Below are 22,678 nucleotides of genomic sequence, written 5' to 3'. Positions count from 1 at the left end.
ACCATTTGGCATAGCATTTATCTGTATGTTCTATTGATTGTTAGTAAAGCCTATTCTCCATTTTATTCTGATTTCTTTATTACCAGTATTTCTTTATATCTTAGAAAATTAACTAATTCCCATTTCTCATTTTTCCTTTACTTAATTCTATCCAGTTCAGAGTATGGTTATCATCATTTGTATACATGATGAATTTTTGTACCTTTGTCATCTTGAGTCAAATCCCAAGTTTATTTGTGTTTGTTCCTTAGGTCCTGGGACATAGAGTGTGCCAGATGGATTCTCTGGAAGGTATACACTGAAGAGAAGTTCGGAGAACTAAGGGATTATTGTGGAGCAGCATCCATGGAAGGAAAGAGAGGAGGCACATGGGCAGGCAAAGCCATCAGACAGGAGCATAGACTGAAGGAAGTACGTCTCAGCCCATCAGAAAACAAAGATGGCTTATCAGAGAAGTCCCACTTTGGGGGGAAATAGCTAGGCCCTTGGATTACCAACTTACTCCATCAATTTGTGGGCTTCCCCAAGAGGAGCAGAACGTCAGTGCAAAAGCTGTGGTGGATGCTCGGGGAACTACAACTAGAGGTATCCATCAACCACCCTCCTCACAGCTGGGCTGAGACTCCTTTCTTGTAGGGAGATCTGAGTGGTGCATTCCTGTGCCTACTACACATGAAACTCTTAAACAAATGGCAAATAATCATACACAGTACATATTTTGCCATGTATAATGAGCACCCACATTTTTGTATGCATTATACACGGGATTATTATAGCCATTATTATACCCAAGGTACGTAATCATTACACCCATATATAATGTGTATCCTTATTTTTCCATCAAATATTGGGGCAAAAAAGCCTGCATTATACATGGCAATATATAATATTTTGAAAAGGGCAATGTTAAGACCAATAGAGTTAAATATTGCATCAGAGTACATAAACATTTACATTTCACTATCATTATTTAGCTTTCTAACACCATACACAAACTTACGCAAACATGCATTTGGCTTGTTAATATTTGTAATTATGTTTTCTTCACATAAACATTTAAAAATATACAGTGTTAGAAATCCAATGGACAGGCATGGAATGACTCAAAATGAGTGGAGGAAAAAAAACCCCACAGTTCTTTATATAGGGGTCTACTTTATCTGCAAAGGAAAGTTTGATTCTGTATGAAGTATAAAGATGGCACGCTGGTATTGAAAAGACATACAAATACCAAATACTTATTATTTCACAGATATAGGATGTTAGGGAAGTGATTTTTTTTGAAGTCGTTTACTTTGAACAGTTTAACTGAAATTACATATTTATTTTTAAGGATTCACCTAATCAAAAAAGTATTAGATCTATACATCTTAAGAATGTTTCCAAAATTATTTGAAATTATTCAAAATTTTTAATCATGTGCACTGAGATCTTACATTTATGTTTTCTTCTAAGTACTGTGGGAATTAGTGAGTATTAATTATCCATGGACACCAACTATTAAAGAACACATCATAGTCAATGGTTAACACCTGCATTAATACTACATGTAACTATTAATTAACCTGCTTTGTGTGGAATGTTTATGGTGCACGACATCTTCTAATATTTTCCTCGAGATAATACAAAAGTTAATGAGAACCACACATGTGCATCACGAAGAGAATAGAGCCTTTGTCCTAATCTTATTAAGTTTCTCCAGATGTGACAATATTGTCCTGTCTCCAAATGGCTTTTTTTTATTATCACTTTAAACTAATAAGATTTAAAATTAGAAAACAAAGTAATACAAGCAAAGAACTTCCTGGACTTGCATTTATTTTTTATTTTCCTTAATCATCTTACATTTCCTACGGGTAAAAGAATATGATTGCAGAGTCAATACACAGCTGATTAGAAGTCTAGGGACGTTTTACTTGCTCATAAACCTGGGTTATAAAGCTCACAGTATTTTCAGATCCAAAAGAGAACTAGATACAGATTCTCTTGAGCATTAGCTAACCCATTTTAAAACACCATCTGCTGAATGACAACTATGTGTCCATAATACGCTAAATGCTTCCACATATACCGTCCCACTTAATCATTTATTCGCTTAACACATATTTATTAAGCACCTTCTGTACCATGCAATAAGAATACAACAGTGAGCCAAGCAAACGTGTTTATTTTTCTGTGGATGTTCCAGTCGGGTGGGGGAGACTGATGTAATTCCATCAGTCATCTATCGCTGCCGAACAAACTACCCCGAGGTCCTGGGGCGTACAGTACGCGCTTGTCATCACACTTGCTGGTGGACAAGTCAGCTGGGGCATGTTTCTCATCCTCCTGGGACCAGAAAATAACCAAGTGCACGTTCTCCTCAAAACAATCCCAGATGTACAAGAGAATAAGACTGCCACACAAGCACCGTTCAGGCCCGTGTCATGTCCACCAACATCCTATTAGCCAAACTGTGCCACACGGCCAAGCCCCAGATAAATGGGGTGGCAAGCATACCCTGCCCACAGTGGGACAGTAAAGGGAAAAAAGGTTTCCTGGAAACTAATCTCAATTATCATACGAATTGATCGCATATTGTTGAATAATTTAAAACTCTGGCATATGGTGACAAAAGGTTGAATGTGTTTGGCCAGGGTCTTACCTGGGGGGCTAAGGAAGACTTCCCTGAAGATAAGGGAAGTGAGGGGAGCTAAGGGCGGAACAGACCAAAAATAACTAGGTGAAGAAGAGGTGTGAGGAGTCATCAGGCAGGGAAATTGTGTGCAGCACAGCAATTTCAAGGATCTGCAACAGATGTCCTGAGAGTGTTGTTTAGAGAACGAGGAAGGAGATTGAGGAGCAGGAAGCTGGAGGAATGGGTGACGTGCAACCCCGCGGGGCCTCGCAAACCATGTTTATCTCTACCCCAAGACCAAAGGGAGGCACTGGAGGGTTTTAAGCAAGTGAGAGACACGATCAAATTCAGTTCTGGAAATGACTCCTGTTGCAACGAAGGGAACAGCTGAGAGTGGACTTAAAGGAATTAAAGTCATCAGCAAATAAATGTTAATCAACGTCATTGGCATAGTTCACTGTCTGTATTTATAAACACAGTTTTATTGGAACACAGCCCTGCTGATTCATTTATAGATTGTCTGCTATGGCAGCTCCGACGCAGAGTTGAGTAGTTGTGACAAAGATCACATGTCCCACAAAGACTGAAATATTTACTATCTGGCCCTTTACGGAAAACATTTGCCAATGACTGCAGAGATGAGACACCTTTAAGAAGAAATCATAGAGACAGGGGAAAGAGAGGACCTAGGACATAACCTGATAGAGAGGAGGATGCTAGAGAAGAGAAAAAATTAGCTAGTAGAAGAAACAGAAAATCCTAACGTGTTTGGCAGTAATTAGCCCCATTTTACAGATTTAGAAACATAGGGTCAGAGAGTGCGGGGGGTTGCAACATATAGCCCCAAATTCCTCCCCTTCCCTTTGCAATGTGCTGTTGCTGTTCCTCCCATCAAGAGGCAGGGCACACTTCCCCACAGCCTTGGTTCTGGGTGTCCCTGATGACTGACTTCGACCAATAAGAAGAAGCAGAAGTGACGCTGTAGGAGTTCCAAGCCTTGGCTTCAAGAGGCCTTATGGTTTCCGCTTTCACGTCCTTGTTGTCCTGAGACCACCATGGGAGAAGGCCTGAGCCGGTCTCCTGGATGATGAGAATCCATATGGAGACGGGCACAGCCGACAGCCAGCAACGCTACCAGATAGGTAAGTGAGGGCATCTGAGATCACCCAGACTCCGGCAAGCAGCCAGCTGACTGCTGTCAACAGAATGAGCCCAAGCAACCCCAGCAGAAGAGCCTCCCAGCCATGTTTAGCTCAGATTGCTGACCGACAGAGCCTCTCACCTTAGGGTAGTCTGTTACACAGTGAAAGATAACTGAAACAGACATTAAATGGCTTTTTCCAGAGCATAAAAACATACAGCTTTATAGCAAAGCTAGGATTCAAATCTAGTCTTAGGACTCCAAGTCCATAATGTCCTCACTGTACGTGTTAAACATGGCAAATAACAGCAAACATGGTATTAGGTCAGTCTGTCTTTCTGGCAGTCTGTCTCAGTGCACTGACATGGCTTATTCTAGAGTTAAATAATTTGTTGTTAGGTGAAGGGGTCTTAGAATGCCCTCTTCCAAAAAACAGAAGGTACAGAATGTAGAAATATTGTGCCAGCTTGCCCAGTGTCTGGAAATTCAATTATATGTACCTTTATTAATGTGTTTTTATTCTTTCTTCCTTCTTCCTTTACCCCATCTTACTCTAGAAAAGATTTTGCTCAGTTCCCCATCAAACTCCTTGTTTTGGTTTAGCACATTTCCTGGCTGGCTTGCATATAGTAGTGACTGGCTGCAGTGTGTACATTTGTCTATGAATGGTTCCCTAGAAGGCACAGAATAACTAATTCTTAAATAATATTAAGGTAGCCAGGGACAATTATTGCCTGGACATACCTCAGAGAGGCAGAGAGAGATACCCTACTGGGTAGCAGCAGCCAGCAGATAATATGGAGTCACTGGCCAACTGAAGGTTAAGAATTAAAAGAACAGAGAGAAGGGAAGAGAAGAGACTTGAACAGACTGAAATCACCTTTCACACCTAAGTCAAAGGAGCAGCTATTTAAACCTGAGCAAAAAAAAAAAAAAAGTAAATAGTGAAAAAAAGGTTAAGGAAGAAGAATAATGAAGGACTCATTCAGCTTGTTAAAATTCAGGTCAATGCAAAGAGTCAGTTTGGGTACAAAAGGTGAGGGAGGTGAACCTGGCCCTCACCGCACTATACTCCATCCTCCCCCACCTGCTACCTCTCCCACCCCACCCCTGCCACCTCTGCCTACAAACTGCCTTTGTCATTGAGACTATCCTTCTCTATTTTTTGTTGTTGTTGTGTTGTCTTCCAAACCCTCTCTCTGGAAGCAGCTCCTGGTTATTTGCATATTAATTAGTTTAAATAAGTATGTCTGTTCCAGAGAAATTGCATCTGAGGTCTATCTAATTAATGGGGTGGTGGGGGTAGGGAGGATGGGTGCAGGGGATGCTGTATCAAGGGAATTTCTAGGAGCTGTAAGCATGTGAGAAAAGCTCTTTCTGGAGCCAGAGAAGGTTATGACTATACCCTCATCAGGTTCAGCTTGGATACACATTCACTGCATTTACCAAAAAAAAGGCCTTGGAGAAAAAAAGAAACTGGTACATGAGGGTGGTATGGAGGCTGTTGATTTGGTAGGATTGTCCTGACTCTGTATTCAGGTAAAGACAGACCTGGAGAAACCTCGCTTGGGCAAGGGAACCAAAACAATGTCATATAGGCCTGGGGACAAATGAGACTGATGATCAGGAATAAGCTGGGAGACACTGGAATAAAGAGAACCAAGTTTATAAATATAGGGGTAAACGAAGCACGGAAGAAAAGAGATGGAGCTAAAACATGATGTAAGAAATGACAAAGGGAAAGATGATCATGAAGGACACAGACCACGATTCAAAGAACCATGACGTGAAAACCATCAGAGCTGCAAAAATCGAAAGGCTGGCTACAGCGAATGCTGACAAGGACAGGGAGCAATGTCACTCTCCTACAGAGCTAATGGGGGTGTCAGGTGGCACAGCCACTTTGAAGAGCTATTTGGCAGTTTCTTTAAATTTAAACATTCATTGACCCCAGTGATTTCCAACCAGTGTGTGCGAAAATTTTTATTTTTATTATTTTTTAAAGATTTTGTTTATTTATTTTTAGAGAGAGGGGAAGGGAGAGAGAAAAAAGGGAGAGAAATATGACTTGTGAGAGATACATAAACTGGTTGCCTCTCACACGCCCCTCCCTGGGGAGCTGGCCTGCAACCCAGGCATGTGTTCTCACTATGAATCCAACCAGTAACCTCTGGCTCCCAGGCCGGCACTCAACCCACTGAGCCTCCCCAGCCAGGGCTGTGTGCAAGAATCTTTAAACATACAGTACCGAACTATATAGTCAGGGCCACTGGCCTCTTTTCCCTTAGATTGTCAAATTTAAAAACGACAACAGCCAATACAACAATAGCCATCCTGTATGAATGAATCAAAATGTTAACTATTTTTTGTCAAATCAGCAAAAAATATATATTTTGGTGTGCCACAAAATTGTAGTAATTAGTTTATGTGTGCCTGAGATGAAAAAGGTTGCAAATCGCAGATCTACCCTGTGACCCAGCATTCCCCTCCTAGGTATTTACTCAAGAGAAGGAAACACATGCTCTCCAAAAGACTTGCAGAAGAATGTTTATAGCAGCCTTATTTATAATAGCTCAAAACTGGAACAACCCAAATGTCCATCAGCAGGAAAAAGAATAAAGAAGTTGTGGTATATTCATACTATAACCTCAGTAACAAATTCATATCTAATCCTCAGTAATAAAAAGAATGGACTACTGATACATGCAACAACATGAATAAACATCAGAAATAGTGTGTTAATCCAAGCATTGGCACACTGCAGTCCACAGGCCAAATCCAGTCCGCCATCTGTTGTTGTAACTAATGTGTTATTGGAACAGAGCCACGCCCATTTATTTCTGTACGATGACTGCTTTGGTGCTACAACAGCAGAGCTGAGTAGTTGAGACAGACCAAATGAGATGCAAAGCCACAAATATTTACTATCTGGTCCTTCGTAGAAAAATTTTGCCAATCCCTGCATTAAGCAGAAGAAGCCAAGCACAAAAAAGTAGATAGTATACACTATTCCGTTTATATGAAATACAGCAGCAGACTAAACTAATCTGTGACAATTGGGGGAAGGGCAAATTGACTGGAAAGGGGCACAGGAAATTTTTTGGAATGGTGAAAATGTTCTTTATCTTGCTTGGGATGTTGCTCATGTATCTGTGCACAAGTGACAAAAATCAGCAAACCAAACACCTAAGACATGGGAATTTTGTAAATAGTGATTTCTTTGAAAAAGGCTTAAAATAAACCTCTTAGCCTTAGGAGAAAAAAAAGAATATAGGAAGATAATTGGTTTAATTATAAAAAAATTAATTTGTAAATCCAGAAGAAGAAAAAAAAAGACTGACTTACAAAAATAATGTCCAACAACAACAAAAAACTCCTGAGACAGTGAAAAAAGCACCTGGTAGGAAACCAAGGGATCTAGGAGTACTGGTCTCCAAAGCCAGAATTTCCACTAATTTGATGAATAACCTTTGTTAAAGCACTGGCCTTCTCCAGGATTGGATGGCTATTGAGTTCCCTCCCAGGTCATCATTCCATGTTTTATGGCTCATGCCACCAAAGATCAGTCACTTCTCTTCTATAGCATTGGTCCTAATTCTTCCACCAAGGTGAAAGAATTATCCAGCTATTTGTGGAAGCTCTCCATTTCCCTTTGTCATCCTGATTTATAGTATTTGCTGACCAGTAGGGAAGAATCTAGGAAGGGGTCTTAAAAAGGATTATTTCAGACAAAGGAAGATTTGCTCAACTGGAATTAATGACAAAGACAAACACCGTTTGTTTTTACAGCATTTACAGAGGCAAGAAGCCCACGCCTTATTTCCTCACCGTGTAGTGGCAAAAAGCTATCATCATTCACTCTCTCCATTGTCTCAACCAGTAATATGCTGCAGTGTCTCAATTAAGCTATGCATTGGGTTAGACATCATCCTGCCGTCACAGGACTCACATTCTGGTGAGATGCCTTATTGATAACTCCATGCAGCGTGGTGACCCACTGAGAAAGTATCCTGTGCTTTGTTTTCGCTGCTTGAGACTCCGCGCAAAGCGAATCAGCTTCCCCTGTTCCTACTGCCTATTTCTCACCAGACTAGGAGCCAAGTCTTTGTTTATGAGCTGTAAGCTCTCTGCATACCCTGTAGAGATAATAGAAGTATTTTTGTGTTTCTGAGCTTTAAAAAGACAAGTTACCAGGTATCTGGAAAATCTAGACCTGGACTTACTTACAAACCCTCAGACCAGCAAGATCAGAGCAGGAGGGTGAAGACAGAAATGGGAAAATGCCCTGAGCATGCTTGGGCCCCCTGAGACAGGGAAGAGGAATGCAAGGATATAATCCAGTGAACTCGTGAGACCAGAGCCTCCTCAGGGCAGTGCACCTGGGTGCCAGGCTCTTGGATAGAGACAGGTGTATCAATGGCTGAAAAAGCAGCTCCACGTGCTATGTCTTTGGAGCCTCAGCAAAGGTTCCTGTGCCTGAGAAAGGGATGGAGTTGTTGACAGAGCCACCGGCCTGTAAAGACTACACCTGGCAAATGACCAAGCCCACTCCCCGTTTTCCTGGACCATGTAATTCCCAAGTCTCTCACAGAATCTAAAAAACTGAGAGGGAGTTCCCTTCTCCCCACCCTCTGCCCAAAATAATAATTGCTGACTTCTTACAAAGCTCTCAGGAATAGAGAGCCAAGCTGGATTTAATCTGAGACACAAAACTAAAGAGATCACCATTTCTTATCTCCAAATCATTATTACACAATTCATACAACAATTCAACAATTGGTTAAAAGACAGGGGTTTACATATGAGTTATCACTTCTAACTGTTAAAGAAGTGATTTCTTCTGCCTAGATAAGTCAGACACCTTCCCCTTTCATTGTGGGACCCCAACTGCTCCTCGGAGTGCTCCACAGGAGAAAGGACCCTCAGAGGAACCACCGGAGAGGTGGGTGGAGCTGGGGAGCATATACAGGGACATTTCACGAGTGAATTTCATTGGACACTGTATTAGTTTCCTATCAGTGCAGTAATACATTACCGCAAACTTAGTGGTTTAAAACAACATGAATTGATTATCTTACAGTCCTGAAGGCCAGAAGTCAGAAATGGGTCTGATGGGCTAAGGTGTTGGCAGGGCTTCATTCCTTTCTCCAGTCTCAAAGGGAGAATCTGTTTTGTTTTCTTTTGTTTTCTTTTAGCATCTCCCAGAGGCTTCTCATGCTCCTTGGCTCTCAGCTTCCTTCCATCTACGAAGGCAGCACCTGCACCACTCTGACCTCTGCTCCCAGGATTGTTGCTTCTCCTTCTCGGACTCCTGCCTTCCTCTTACGAGGACCCTTGTGACTACAGTGGGCCCACTCAGATAATCCAGGATACTCTCTGTTTTAAGGTGAGCTGATTAGCAACTTGAATTACATCTGCAACCTTAACTTCCCCTTGCCATGCAACAAAACATATTCACAGCATCAGGGAATTAGGACAGGGACGTCTTTGGGAGTCTGTTCTTCTGCCTACCATGGGCACCCTGTCTACAGAGCTAACAATGCCTCTTCCAACTACTACCCTGACTGAAAATCTGAGTATTTTCTAATGCATAAACTCACCCTACTGAACTCCCACCTGGTGACAACAGAGAGGAAACAAAGAGACGGCGTTTGTTTGAAGCAGTGGAAACACAGAGCTCATGCTTTCCAAGACACTAAGAGAAAAACTCTTTAAAATTCATGCCAGAGTCGGCAATCAAGGTAGACCAAGGACTCTGGATTCCTGTGATGAGTAGCAGGCATTAGTCAAAAGGCTGGCAGAGATTAACAGAGAAACCCATGGCTATAAACAGAAGAAAACCTCTGATATGGTTAGCACTCTGCTCCAACCAACTGTGCCAGCCAACCCCAAATTCCATTTGTCCACAACACAACAGAGTGAATGACAAGGCGGTACAACCACTGTTGCACAAGAATTCTAGTATTATGAAACTCTGCTATATACTTAGAGGTTTTATAATATTTCTAGCCAAAATTAATAACTTGTGGAAGCATGCAAATACTTCTGGTAAAGCCACACATGCATATATTTTGCTTTCAACTGGAAATAGATCAACTCAGTGTGGTAATTATCAACCATCTTCTACTTATCAGTCATTCTCATTGGCTTCTGTGTCTTCAGAGGAATGCTGGGTTTATCAGAGGCAGAGCAGATGTTGTTCCTAAATCCACACATGAAGTAGTCACAGTAAAAAAAGAGAGACTGTAAGCATGACCTTGAACCTTAAATCTGACATTCCTCATTTGGATCCTACCCACCCAATACCATTTCCTTCTTTTTAAAAAAAAATTACCTATATGCCAAGGATCTGTACAGAGGATAAGAGTGACACTTAGTACACAAAATAAAGGAAGCACAGCAGGGAACAGTACTGTGAGATGCTTATTAATAGCTCAGTCATGGCTTTGACCATAGGATTTAATAATGTCCTTATAAATCATTACATATATATATTATTGCTCAAACTATGGAAAACTTTGAAATATAAATACAATAAAAAGTGAAACAAATTACTATAATATAAATGCCATAGTCTAGATAAAATCTATCAAAACATGAAGTCTAAAAAGGAAATATAATAAAAATAAGTTCCCGGTGGTGGAAAAGTCAATAACCATTCATTCTTCTAACTCAATTTCCTCATTTTATAAGGTTCAATGAGATCAGGTGCCAGTCATTGGGTGGTGAAGCCAGGAGGTGAGTTCAAGTCATGACACCAATGGCATCTCTTTATTTCCTGCAATTGTGTTCTTAATTTTATTTTTGCCTAAAAAGAGTGTGAGCACCCTACTGGCTGTTTCCTTATGCTCTCTGACATGCAAAGCTAACTATTCCAAGGAGTGTCCCAGGACTCAGCACTACAGATTGTAACCCCTAAAGTGACAGACTATAAGCAAGAATGGTCAAGCTCAATAGCCAGTTCACAGAAAAGCTGGCCCTACTACACTTTCTGAGTTCAGTGCACTGAGCAGATGCATTTCCCAGCATGCATGATTAGGGTCTGGAACGAGCTGTCCTGGATTCCCTACAGCTTCTAATTTCACTGGTGAGAGAAGAGTTACTGATTTATTGCTGCACTACAGTGAAATGAAATCACTGTTCAGTCATCATTTCAAACCAACACACAGTCTTACTTTTTTTCCCTCATGAAAGTCCCCTGACATGCCTTTCTCCTTCTTCAAGCAACCATTATCTGCACTATAAAAAAATGAGATCCAGTAATGAGTTTTTATGCAGTAAAGGTAGTCTCCCTAACTATCTGTCTTTTAATGATAACATTTGCTTTTAAATTCTTTTCTGTTGGAAAAATGCCTTTATTTGTAAATAGCTGCCTAGCAACATTCTTTGTAGATGCTCATATCTCATTTGGAACACCTATCATTTGGTTCTGGAAATCCTGAAATTCCTTGGGGCTTATGTAGTATTCTCAAAACATAGACAAAAGCAGGAGAAAAGTGAATCATTCCAATTTTCTAAGCAGAAAAGAAATGTAATAAATATGAAAAGCTGCCTTCAGTTTGCATGGAACTGATGTGATGTTGAGAAAAAAGTCTATATAAAATTAAGCTCTTGGAGATAAAGAATTGTCTATCCATGTATGACAGCCCATGTCCAGAGCAAAGCAGGAGAGGGAGAGTGTGAATGTGGAAGATCTAGAGCTGGAGAGGTTTATCATCTGCTTATCACTGGGAATTTCCAGTCTTGGAGCCAAATGCAGCCCTAACGTTTTGGAGATGGGGGAGAGAATCCCACTTCTTATGAGCCCCATCTCCTCACTCACATCCTCATAGTTGAGGGAGGGGGACAGAAATACAGAACCCCAATGAGTTTGAGGTCATCTAGACCTGTCCCCTGTCACAGGGAAGGAGAAGTACAAGTTAAGGGATTTCTTTTGGAGTTGGCAGACCCGGACCAACAAAGGGAGGAGCTGACTTTCCTCTCTTTTCTTAGTTATCCACACACCAAGGCTCTGGACAGAAGGTGATGCTGACACTTAGGATGCAAGAGTCACCCTCCAGTGGCGGCCCAACACTCCCTTGTTAAAACTCATTGGCATTTTCTGTGCCCATGAATTAAATGGCAGCTCTCCTTCTGCTGTACCCTCTCTTGAGTGCTGGAAAAGAAAAAGACACCCAGGAACACAAGAACACATGGAAATAAGACATTGTGGGAAAATAAGGTAGAGTAAGTCCAGTAACCAGTCTCAAAAATGGCCCCCTGAAATTCCTGTATCCTGGTAGTCACATCCTTGGTTAGTCCTCCACATTATACCAAGTAGGTCTGTGTGACAATATGGCAGAAGTGATGGTATGTCACTTCCAAGGTGAGACTCCAAATGACATTGCAGCTTCCATCTGGTTTGCCCTCTCAGTCCCTACCTCCTCTGCAACATGCTCTGGGAGAAGCCAGTGGCCATGTCCTGAGGACATTCAGGAAACCCCATAGGGAAGCCATGTGACGAGGAACTGAGACTTCCAGGGTGAGTTAGCCTTGGAAATAAATCCTCCAGCAACAGCCAAGGCTCCAGATCATGCAACCTAGACACTGGGCCAGAACCACCCAGCTAAGCCAAGCCTGACTTCCTGACCCTCTGAATCTGTGAAATAATAAATATTTACTCTTTTGAACCCTAAACTTGGGGGTTATTTTTTTAGGTAGTAATAAAGAATATACAGTAAGTTAGAACATAACAATTGAGAAATTTAAACCATATCCTCCCTAATGATAATGTTGTAGTTACTCTTTTAGGGGAAGAAAAGAAACATCCTGAAGAGAAACTATTTCATCTCATTAGGAGGCTGTAAAACCCATTTTTCAGCCATATTAAATACAGTTTTCAAATCACTTTTATTCACTCAGTTATTAAGCGTCTTATATTAACACACTACTAGGACAAAATGATAGAAATAGAAAGACATACTTATGTCTTCAAAGTCCTTAACCAAAAGCCCCACAATGACACCCTGTGGCGCGTTTTGTTTTCCTCCCCATATTTGTTTGCCTTTTATTTAGTCTGAGATAATAGCTACCTATGCTGGATATTTTCCACTTGACCTTCAAGATCCACTCTCCCTCTATGGCGGCCCACTTCATTATCCAGGGGGCTGACTGTTCGGGACTGAATCAACGGACCCTTTTGCTCTCTGGCTTTCTCTGGTTTCACCCAATAGAGGGACAAGCAGGAGATCAGAGGATGGGAGAAGAAGATGGAGGTAGTTACACCTTTGGCTCCTTCCCTATCATACATCAGCTACTTCTCCCCACCCAAGGCCAGGCTGCTGTCCAGTATCTCAGTGCTCTCCAATCCCCACAGCTGGGCCCTTTAAACCAAAAAGCGGTAACACTCCTGCTGTTGCTAGCCCCAAGGCACTGCACTGTTTGTTGATGGGTGAGCAAAACCAGCTCACACCTCTTAAACAATTCCTTTGTCTGTTAATCACACAGTTTGAATGTGCCATGTACTCCCTGCCAGGGCTGAACAATACACCCACTGTTTAAAAGAAATGGGAGATATTCCATAAAGGTTAGGATGTCCACCCTCATTTAAAAATCAGAACATCTGGCAATACTAGGTTCATTTCCCCCAGCAGCTGCTATCTGTGCCCCTCTAACAGGCTCTCAGGTTCCCCATTAGTCCCCACCACTGCCTATTACGTGACCCACTCGGTCAATTTTCAAACATTTATATGGTCTGCATGTCCCTTCCAGCTCATTTGAGTTTGTGAACTCAGGCTAAGTCTCTGGCAGGAAAGAGGCACTCTAGAACACAAATCAGTCTTCCACAGTGTGTTGTGTTGGTGCCACGAATTTTGACAGTAGGGACCATGGCGATGAAGTGAATGAAACACTCGTTTCTGTGTATGAGAAATTTCATGGGGGAAATGGGCCTTGATGCCTCACTTTGAAGGCAATACCACACTTGATGCATTATGGGGTATGAATTAGCTAGGGAACCTCGTCATTATTGCTTGCTTGGAAAAACTAATTCTGGAATCCCAGAAAGCTGAGTTAACAATAACACTTTGGGAATAAAATCCATGCATTCCATCAGTGACCAACTTATAAGTAACTGTAAGTATTAAAAATATTTACCTTTTAAACAAATTAGATCCAAATAGAAAAAGTCTAGGATTACTGACCTTGATCCAAAAGATTTTAATGGAAAAACATTAAAATCTGGGGAGAGGAGGGGAATGGTGTTCATTATTGCCAAGATCACTTAACATCATCACAAACTAATAAAGGCAATTAGATAATAAAAATAAATGGGGTATAAGTATTAGAAAGGAAGTGTCAAAATTATTATTTATAAATGATATGAGTTTGCAGACTTGAAAACATAAGGAAACTCATATAATACTGGAAACAATAATAAAATAAGTAAGGTGATGAGTCACAAATTATTTTTCAAACCAACAACTTTCTGTATTTTTGTTTATTCAGAAAATATTTAACAATTACCATTATTTGTCATGCAACATTCTAGACATTTGGGATATAGGAGTAAACAAACCAGATACAAATCTGTACCCTTATAGAGTTTACACTGTGGTGAGGAAAGACAGACAACATCTAAGAGAAATAAGTAAAATGTATGGTATGCTAAATGGTGATTATTGTCAAGGGTAAAAATAAAGCAAGGAAGGAGCGTATATGGTATATGAGAAATGGTAATCTTATATAAAGTGGCCAGGGAAGAACTCATTGAAAAGATGACACAATGTAAAGATCTCAAGGGAGTGATGGAGCAAGCCATGGAAACACCTGGTAGATGACAGTATCCCGCAGCAGGGACAGCAAGTGCAAAGGCCCTGAGATAGGATCCACTTAGAAAATATCATGGAAGGAAAATTCCATTCACAAAAAAAAATACAAGAAGGAAGATCAAATGCCTAAGAATAAACACTAAAAAAAGTGTGTAGAATCTATATGAAGAAAACATTAACACTATAGTAAGAAATGAAAGAAGAGCTAAGTGAATGGACAGGGTATCCACCAGGCTCCCCAAGGCAAGAAGGGCCACTATGAGTGCTTTGAAAAAAAGAAATTAATTACAGAATTAGACCTTACTCAATTGTGGCAAGAGTTGGGGAAGTAAAAGTCCAAAATGAAGAAATTCAGGATCAGAGAAGTCACCAGTTTCCCAAAGCCATGGCCCAGATGGTGAAGTCCAAGCTTTCAGGAGAATCAGGAAGCAAAGCTATAAAAAGTGGTAACCACGTGAGCCTAGGAAGAGTATTGCCTCTGTAAAGCTACCACCATGGTGAACTCCCAGTGAAGTAACAGTCAGTGGGGCTGGCTCGGCCTTGGTCAGAGTCTGGGAGAAACGCAGGACATGGAGAAAGGAAGAGCGAGAACTCACTGGAACCCACTTGTACCTCTACATCGGCCTCTCGTCACCTCTCCCCATGACAACCTTTAGAGGTTATAGCTGCTGCTTCACACCTGCCTTGCAAATCTCACACAAATCTCTCATTTGGTGAACTCCAACCTGGAACCACCCAGGAAAGAAGAATCTGGAGAACACGGCAAGGTTGACCTGTAAAACCTCGACAGAAAAACTTGTGCTCTTAAAACAAAAAGAATCCTGGTTGTGAAGATACCAGTTTCACCTAAACAAGTCTGTAAGTTCAATATCATCAGGATTTTTTTGGGGGGAGGGCTGTCAATAAATCTTCACCTTAAGAATGAAAATGTAAGAATAGCCAGGAAAATACCCAAAAGGAAGAGGGAGCATCTGCCTCACAGGACATTAAACCTATAATAAAGCTATAGTAATTAAAATTGTTTGGTTCTAGAGGAAAACTGAAACACTGAAGGAAAATAGTTGAGAAAGAGGCTTAAATACATATATGAATTTTAATAGGAGTGGCATTTCAATTCAGTAAGGAAAAGAAGAAATATTTTTAAATGGTGTTAAAACATGGTTGAAGAAGGCTTCAAAGCACAGGACAAAAAACCTAAAAGCTAAAAAATAAGAGTGATAAAAATGACTACATTTCAATTTAAAGCTTTTAATAGAAAAAATACATACAATAAAGTTGAAAGACCAACAACAAATATTGGAAAGCATATGTGCACTGCATTTGAGACACAAGGGCTAATTTATTTTCATTTAAAAAGAATTCATGTCCCCTCCAAAAACAACTCATACAAATTTTAAAAAAGGAAAAGATCCACAATGCAATAGAAAAATGGATATTATATAGTTGAACCTTGAACAACACAAATTTTAACTGCATGGGTCTGCTTACATGTGGATTGTTTTCATTAAATACCTGTACTTTTCTCTATCCTCCCTTGAAACTCTGCAGACGCAGAGGGACAGCTGCATGCATTCATCGACACCATTTTATACAGGGGGCTTGAGCATCCTTGGGTTTTCGTATTGAGGGAGGTCCTGCAGCCAATCCCTGCAATACTAAGGGACAACTAATCTTTTAGGGAGTCAAAAGTCATGCACAGATTTTCAGCTGGGCTAAGGTTGGTGCCCCTAACCCCTGCTTTGTTCAGGGGTCAACCGTGTATATCAAAAGTTTATAGAAAATGTAAGTACAAACAGCCAATCAATTATCTGAAAAGATATTCAGATGTACAACCTCATTAGTAATTAAAGAAATATGTGAGAAAGAATAGTAAAATGTTGTTTTGCACCAACCCAATGAGCAAAAATTAGAAAGCTTGATAAAACCCAGTGTCAAGGGTGAGGAAAGTAGGAAATATCCCACATTCCTAATCTCCCCAGTCACGTTGACCCCTCACATTAGTGGCTGCTCTGGGTGGTTTCTCTGCCCTTCACCTTTTCACTCCAAGAATGTTTTCAGTTCCTTACCTTTCCAATCCACCAGAAGCTGAGACCAGAATGTGGGGTTAAATAAAACTTTACAAGTGATTGAGAATAATAAAAGTAGAATTTGAAAAGTGACTTTTGCTGCTACAGAAAGTGGCCACTCACCAGTGGACCCTGCCCCTAAATTCCCTACCTGAGGTACTCTCATTTCAAGCCCCAGGATGACTGGGATGAATGATTCATTTCTTTCAGTAGACAAAAATCATAATAGCCAACAGTATGTTTCTCAAAATCTGTTAGATTGCATCAATCATATAGCTGTCCACCTCAAAATACATCCAGTTTTACTAAGTTGAACACAATATCTTTAATTCCAGTATCTACAGTCAGATCCATAGAGACTTCAAGTCTTTGTCAAAAACTCTAGGTAAGTACTTACTTTACACTCTTTCTGATGAAGAAGCCAAATCAAAATTGCTCCAGCTATGAATTAGTAATCCCTCTCCCTCCAGCAATCAAAAACGGTAGTTATCTCAATAAAAGAGACTCTAAGATTTTATCCACTCAAACACTTGGCTTCATGTACATTTCAGTTTTCTAGACTGTGCATATATTACTTCTATGTTCAGGACAAATGAATGAATGCCCTTTAAAATAATCCATTAGCCATTTAGGTTGAGAAGGCAAAGTGCATCTCCAAGAGTATAACCATTTAGAAAAACTAGCTGCACTCTACCAGGATCAAGCTTAGACAAACTTGGGGCATGATTAAAGTTTATCTTGGGCACAACTGCTTCCCCTTTGGGTCTCCACTCTCTTCTAGCACTGAACCATTCTTCAAAGAGCATGTCTTCTCTCTGATTCTTAACAACCCACTAAATTGTTACACTAGCTCAGGCATCACCAGGTTCCTTCTACTTATAATCTCTGATTTCAATCCGAAAATACAAAATGACACTAAAATTCTTCCTTGGGATACAGGAAAAAGCAGACATCGTGTAGCAGGAGAGGCATTGTGATACTTCAAATCTTACCACTTAGTCTAATTGCAAACTTTCCCCTTCTCCTCACCTTTCATTTGCTTCTTTTCTTGCTACAGCTAGATACAAAGGAGAGTGCTCTGACTTTATTAAGAATTTCCCAGAGCAAAAGAGAAAAAGAAATCAGAGAACTCAACTTTCAAAAAAATGCACTCAGATTGCAAAAAGGCAATCAAGACAGCTGTAGAGAAATCTCACAAGATGGAAATTAGGGCCCATCCCACATTTATCAGGCCCACAGCTGGTAATTAGGAAGCTTAAGGGGAGTTTTGTGACACATTTTTATAAATTTCCACAAACTGCCTCAACTCGACTCACCATCTTTTCTTGGTCCTTTTCTTTTCCATATGAGTCTTTTAATCTCTCCACATGTTTTCAAAATAAAGGACTCTTTTCTTCAGTCATCAACAGATACACCCTGCTGAGGACTACAGATGGACTACAATCTGCTTAGCTTAACTGAAGGCTGCATCTTGTTCATCAGATTTCAGACACTGCTTTATTTACCTTCGTAAACATCATCCGTTACCCACAATTCAAAGAAAAGTACACATACTCACAGTGATCTTTCTGTAGAGCTTTCTTCCTCTTTAATGATCCAGAAGACAAATTTTATGGAGGGGTGTAAAAGACAGGAAACTATCTGGCAAAAGTTTGAAAGCATTGGATAATGGCTTTAAAGATTCTGAAGATTAGGTTAGAAAGTTCTGGGGGTGTTTGAAGAATAAAGCAGTGCATTAATTAATGAAATATGACTTGATTTAGAAGAGACTTCACCATTAAACATGCCTATACCATTACAGTTCCCAAAGTAGCTATGCTAGTAAATGCAAATTTTTGTCTACTTCATAGTATCTTTAAACATACTTGGCTTCTTAATTGTGGAGCACTGAAGCAGGCAGCATCTAAGAGGACCCCAGTGATCCCTGCCTCTTGGTATTTCTCAAGGAATCTACTCCCCTTGAGTCAATTTCTTGTAATCAATTGAATGAGGCAATGTTGATGAGTTGTCACCTCTGTGATTAGGTTGCAGAAGAGTGTGACCTGCCCCTGGCCTGCAGACTAGCTCCTTGGGTGGCTTTCCTAAAGCAACATCTCCTGTTTCAGGGAATAAGTAGAGCGCCCTTGCCACATTGCAAGGAACTGAGGGCGGTCTCTGGCCAATGGGCAGCTAGGTGCTAAGGCACCCAAGTCCAGGATCCCTCGATGAACTGAATCCCTCTTACAACCCTATAAGTGAACACGGATCCTTCTTCATTTGAACCTTCAGGTGCGACCTTAGCACTGGGAGAACCCTGACTACAACCTTACGAAAGACCGTGAAGTAAAGGACCCAGCCAAGCTATGCCCAGATTCCTGACCCAAATAAATTGTAAGGCAATAAATATATGGTGGTAAGCCATTAAGTGTTCAGGTGATTTGTCACTCAGCAATAGATAACAAATACAAGTACTTATTTCCCATTCTAAAAATGGCTATAACACCCACAGTTTTTGTGGCTATAAATTACTTTGAACAAAAATGGGGCTCTGTAATAAAGCTGGCAAATTCAAGTGACCAAAAGCAACTTCAGAGGGTAATCTAATCATAAATTCCTACCTGGGCAGGTCTTAGTGGGTCATTACGCCCCAAGCCTATAACTTCTTTAGTAACATGGTTTATCTTTGCCTTAAGCAAGCTCTGACCATTGCTCTTACATGTCTAGCTTAAACACCTTTGAAATGCCAGAGTAATCCTCTTTTCCACACTCCTCGGTAGCATAACCACCCTCAAGAGAGCACATGATCTTGTTAACTATCCTGTAATGGCAACATGGAGATTATGCAGCCTTGCCTTCTCCCACCTTTCTATAATCTTCCTTACACTCTCTCCTTAATTCCAAATGTATACAAGGAACTGCACAACTGCCGTTTGATGCAGCATTTGAAATCCTGCTTCCCAGCATGTGGTCAGTTTGCTTCAAATAAACTCTTAGAAAAAGTTTGCACAGGTTTGGACATTCTTGCATTGACATCCTATACCTGTGAAATGGCTTACCAAGCCCTGGCTGTTGTGCCTAAGTGGATTGAGTGTCAGCCTGCCAACCAGAGTCACTATTCCCAATCTAGGGTACATGCCTGGGTTGCAGGCCAGGTCTCCAGTAGGGGGCACTCGAGAGACAACCACACATTGATGTTTCTCTCCCTATCTTTCTCCCTCTCTTCCCCCATCTAAAAATAAATAAATATTTTTTTTAAAAAATGGCTTACCAGTTTTCCCTAATATGCTGTTTTTTAAAGTTTAGCTTTAGCTACAGCAAGGCTCAGTGGAACTAATAATAAGCAGGAGAATCAGAGGCTAAAAATTCTGGCTCAGAGTATAGACAAGGGTATTTACAGTTTGGAAGATTGTTGGGAATAATTGAGTTATTTTAGGGAAGGCCTCTTACTCAGTTTTGCCTGTCAAATATCCTACCATCTTTTTTAAATGTCTGGAAATATGTAATTACAACTTCTTTTGGCTTAAATTACGACTGCCTTGTCTCTATTTACAATGAAAGTATCTCAGGGAGGTCACTCAAGTGCGATGTTATCAATTTATACCTTTATCTAAGTATATGAGTCAGTTGTTCTGTTTCATATTTTTCTGAAAGCAGGTTTTTATAAGGAAAGGGGACTGGGTCCTGAAGGAGTAGAAAAACTGTAAGTTTAAAAAAATCAAAAAACTTGTATCCAGTGCTAGTCCTTCCTGGTTCAACCCCAAGAAAACTGGCACTCAAAAGAGATTTAAAAAACCCATTTCCCCCACTTTTTTGTACCTCTTTGCCATATCTTTTTACTGTGCTTCTGTGATGTTGTGATAAAATAAGAAATATGTATTCGGTCTTATCCCAGGTTCCAGACACAAGGTCTTCTAAAACCCTTGGAATTTCTTCAGTGATAGGGGAGAGAAAAACATCTTTTATAATTCATAACAAGGCCCTGTTGACCACACCTGAGTGTATACTAATGCAGTGACTTGGTGAGTCCCTATTATAGGAGCAATCATGGGCATGTGCTGTAGCTGTTTAAGTTTTTCCTCACTGAACACCCCAGGACATAAATAAGCAATTTTAATACAATGCACTAACTTCTGTGGCGTGTTCTGGCACTAGGAACAGAAGTAATAGTAACAGCATTACAATAATGATGATGAATAAGATTTAGCGAGGACCTATTACATATGAATGTGCCTGGCATTCTGCTAAGCACTTTAAGTACTTCACCTATTTCAATACACACCCCAGGTCTATGTATATATTACATACTATGGGGATATTAATAGGATTCCTATTTTACAAACAAACAAATAAAACCTTGAGCCTAGATAAAACAAAGAGCTTGTAAGGCAGAGTGTGACAGGTTGGTTCCCTGAGAAGCAGACTCTGAAATGGAGATTCAGGTGCCTTAGCTCTTTAAGGAGCAGACTGTTTGGGAATCAGCTGCTAAGAAAGGAGGTAAAGGAAGCAATGGGGCAGAAGCTGAGCTGGGGTGCAACCTCAGCGAAAGCCCAGCCAACCCCATGGGACCTATAAAGTAGGATGGCCCCTCAGAATTGGATATAGGCTACTCCAGGAGGAGGACGTGACCTTGGGCAAGGCAGCTCTCTTCAGCTGAAGCAACCTCTGAAGAGCATTGGCAGCTGAGCGCTTTCTGCTATTTGCAGCTGCTGGGAGATACATATTTTGTTCCTGCAGCATGATCTGGGGATCCGGGGCCTGGGCAGCATGGAATAGCACCCACCGTGCACAGGGCTGACTACAGTTTGGGCCCATTCCTCTAAGATGTTAAAGAGTGCTCTTAGACTGAAAACTGTTCTCTTTTAAACTAGAACAGCCTCTTTGATTGTGAAAGAAGAGACCCCTCTGAACTCAGGTAAATGAAAAAGAAGTAGGACAAAGAAGGAACTACATTGCTCCACAATATGCAGCAACTTGGGAAGGAGGTGGTTGGAAAGACCCTGGAGACTCAGAGAAAAGGGCAAGGAGAAAGGAGAACAGTGTCCCGCAACACAGCAGCAGGTGACACCTGGGGATAGGGATTGTCTGAGAGAGGCTTCACACCTAGGGTTGGCCAAGGATCTAAACACTAAATATTTGATTTTAGGTTTCTCACTGTAATATACTGTTTGGTGATCTCTCTCTCTTATACTGAAAACTTCAGGAAATCTCTTTTCCATACAATATTTTTTTGTTAGTGGTGTTTTTGGGGGATATAGAAGGAGCTGGTCCATGCCTAGGGAGATGCAAGGAAGCAAAATTGATAAGTAAAAATTCAAAAAGCAGAAAGTTGTAAGCCTCCCTGAGAACACCTGGAAATGTGGGGAAGATCTTGGGACCCTGTGTTATATGTGGGTTGGGGATCAAGCCAATGTACTTGGCTACTAATGGATAAAGTTATCCACAGAAAACTGGAAGGCTTTGAAATATCCAGTTTATATGTTCCCCAAAGAAAAAGTGATAAACTCTGCTTAGTAAAATGAAGGAAGACTTCAGAGAGAGGAAAGACAAATGAGCTGGATATAGAAGGATGAACAGGAGTTTCTTAGGTGGACAGAGGTAAAGCAGGTACAATTAAATACATTCTAGGTACCTCATTATTTCAGGTTTTTATGGAAGCTCCATCATAGAGACATGATTAAATCATTAGCTACTGCTGATTAACTCAGTCTGCACCCCTTCTCCCCTCCCTGGAGGTGAGAGGAAGGTTGAGTTGAAAAGTCCCAACCCTCTCATCACATGGTTGGCTCCTCTGGCAACCAGCCCCTACCCTAAGGCGATCTAAGGGCCCACCAAGTAACCTCATTAGCATAAATTATTGAAAAGGGACAACTTGTGTAAAGGCCAAAGGTGAATTAGAATCGATGCCAAAAACAACAGTCAGTTTGGAGGACAGAGGTTCAAAAAAGGAAAGAGATTGGAGCAGGAGGCAAGGAGATGACTCAGGGCTTTGTGTGCCAGGCTGCAGGGCATGGATTTCTTTGTGGAACCTCCTGCTTCTCAAACTAATGTATGTCCACCCACTGGAGCA

General features: G+C 40.8%; 1 long non-coding RNA gene across 3 annotated transcripts in view; it reads left to right on the top strand.

The window, feature by feature from the left end:
* Nucleotides 1-3,635: 3,635 nt before the first annotated feature.
* Nucleotides 3,636-22,678, top strand: part of LOC123829253 — a 37,297-nt gene continuing 18,254 nt past the window's right edge. For 2 of the 3 annotated variants that reach the window (XR_006787584.1, XR_006787582.1), the window contains exons 1-2: nt 3,636-3,759; nt 8,954-9,144. This is a non-coding gene — a long non-coding RNA (uncharacterized LOC123829253). Of the gene's footprint in view, nt 3,760-8,953; nt 9,145-10,451; nt 10,497-11,750; nt 12,350-22,678 lie in introns of those variants that run through there. The other variant, XR_006787583.1, reaches the window with a different exon arrangement.

The sequence above is a fragment of the Phyllostomus hastatus genome, unplaced genomic scaffold (genome assembly GCF_019186645.2).
Source record: "Phyllostomus hastatus isolate PE091 unplaced genomic scaffold, TTU_PhHast_1.1 phas_contig_137, whole genome shotgun sequence".
In the NCBI taxonomy this organism is placed as follows: domain Eukaryota; kingdom Metazoa; phylum Chordata; class Mammalia; order Chiroptera; family Phyllostomidae; genus Phyllostomus; species Phyllostomus hastatus.
The sequence above is the reverse complement of the archived record's forward strand: the minus strand, read 5'-3'. Positions and strand labels throughout refer to the sequence as shown.